This window comes from Neomonachus schauinslandi, chromosome X (assembly GCF_002201575.2).
Source record: "Neomonachus schauinslandi chromosome X, ASM220157v2, whole genome shotgun sequence".
NCBI lineage: Eukaryota > Metazoa > Chordata > Mammalia > Carnivora > Phocidae > Neomonachus > Neomonachus schauinslandi.
In genome coordinates this window covers 125,085,659-125,088,085 of record NC_058419.1, presented here as the reverse complement: position 1 = coordinate 125,088,085, position 2,427 = coordinate 125,085,659, and positions in this window count along the sequence as shown.

Sequence of the window (2,427 nt, the reverse complement as noted above, 5' to 3'; positions counted from 1 at the left end):
ATCTATCTATCTATCTATCTATCTATCTATCTATCTATCTATCTATCATCTATCTATTTAATCTATCATCCATCCATCCATCCATCCATCCATCCATCCATCCATCACAGTAGCTAGCACCCCAGGGGTGATTCTGCCCCTCAGGGGACCATTGGCAATGTCTGGAGTTGTTTATGGTTGTCACACTGAGGGAGGGAACAGCATGCTCCTGGCATGTGGTAGGTGGAGACCAGGGACAGTGCTCCACACCCTACAGAGTACACAAGACACCCCACCTCAGATAGTGACCTGCCCCGCATGTTACTAGTGCCAGGTCGAAATCCTGCTGCTGGGTAACTTCTAACCCATGGAAAGGGGACAATTTGGGAACCTCACTGCCCTATGTAGTAAAGGAGACAGGAGCTGTCTGGGACATTCGGAAATAGATCTCTGATTGTTGGAGGTCTGTCCCAGGACCCATTCCTCAGAGGAGGGCCTTTGCACACAGCACTCCACAGTTTGCTCACTTGAGGCCAGACTGAGGCCAAACAGAATGAGCTGTGGCATGGATGTGCGGGGACACTTGGCAAATATTGGAGCCAACGGCAAGACCAGCGGAGGCCAGGGAACCTCCACCTTTCCCTGGAAGCGAGGGGGTTTTGGGGGGCTGAGCAGGACTCACGTGAGACCTGCCCCTTCCCCCGCCTGTCCAGCCTCATGTGAACATTTCTCCCCTTCCAGGCTGGCGGGCCGGGGATAGGACACAGGGGTACTGACACCAGAGGGGGCTCTCCCCAGATATTTCTCAGATCCTGATGCTCCCACCGCTAGGTCAGAGGCTGCGGGGATGTTGAGGAACCTTCTAGAGGCTCCATAAGCCCTGCAGATACCTGCGCAGACCCCAAAAGGAGTCAAGCACATGCACACAGCCTGTGGTGGGGACAGAAAGCTCCATGCGCCTTTCCTGTTGGGACAGACCAGCGATACCTTGATGGCACAGCAGGTGTGGATTCTGGAGACCGCTAGGGTAGAAACGGTCAGCGTGATGAGGCAGGCGGGCGCTGCACTTGTGGTTTCCAGAGGGTGCTTCCCAGTGCCTGCACCTGCTTGCAATTCCTTAACAGGTCTGGGCCTGTCTGTGGGGTGGAGTGTGTGGGGTGGAAAAACCCTACCAGTATTTGTCCCCCGAGGCTGATGGTTATTGATCGAGGGTGCTGTCTCTATGGACAGGTGCTTCTAGAACCCGGGGCCCTTCCCTTCTCTGTCTCCGTCCCTTCTTTTCCCAGGCCAGTGAGCCCCGGTGGCTTTGGAGCATGCCAAGCCCCCATTCCCCATGGGGTCGCGAGTGGGTGACTTGTCCCAACGGGGAACCAGATGAAATCCAGCAAAGCCCTGCTCTGGGGAAGCTGAGATGCTGGGATGATAGTAATAATAATATCAGGATAATAATTATATCGCTTGGCAATATCCGTCTGATTGTTAATGAGGTTTAGCATGGGCGATGTCCTCTTGGATCTTTTTCTCTCATTTCTGGAGCCTCAGTCGTGCCAGTTCCCAAGTGTGGGATGTGGAACCCTAGGTGGGGGTTCCCTGACACCCCGACGTCTGTGGGCGTTGGGAGGAGCAATTTTCATAATAGCACAAAGACCTTGTTCATCTTTTTAAACTACGTTGGTATGTGTACTGATGGTGTAGACATGATGTGGGGTGAACCTGTGGGGCAGGTGGCTGGGTGACCCCCTCTGGGACTCCTCTCTCCTCCTCCCCCACCCCAGGTGACTTTACAGGGCAGCAAGCCCAGCTGTTCCGTTGCTTAGCAATGGCACGTCAACTCCCCCCTGCAGATGTATGTCCCCTGGACACCTCAGCTGGCAGGACGATGACAACCTGCTGGACCAAGGAGGGCCACAGACAATGAAGAGTTCCGGAAATAGTTGCCTGGTGTTTCTGATCACCGGTCCTTGTGCTCTCCTGTGGCCCCAGCCAAGAGTTTTCTCCTCCCCCAGGAGTTCCTGGCCCATCTGGCAGACGCTTCTCTCCCTCTATGAGTCTCCTTGGCTCACATGTCTCCTGTCCCAACACCAACTCCTACCCCACATTTTTCTCATGAGCCTTCAAGCTGTGTGTCCAACATGTTTAGCTCTCCAGGGCCGCATCCCTGGGTACCCGCTGCCCCTATGCCCCCCCTTTCTCTGTACATTCAACTGGACTCATGCAATAGCGGGAGGGTTCAAACCAGGGGCTCCTGGGTCCGCACATGAGCCACATGCCTCCCTGTTCTGCCCAGTTCTGGACGATTGACTTGAACTACTTCCTAAATTTCACTTGTGCGCACCTCCATCCATTCAAGGATGCACGCATTCACTCATCCCCTCGTTCATACATTTAATCCGTTCACTCGTGCACACATTCATTCATTCATGAATACTTGCATTCACTCATTCCCTT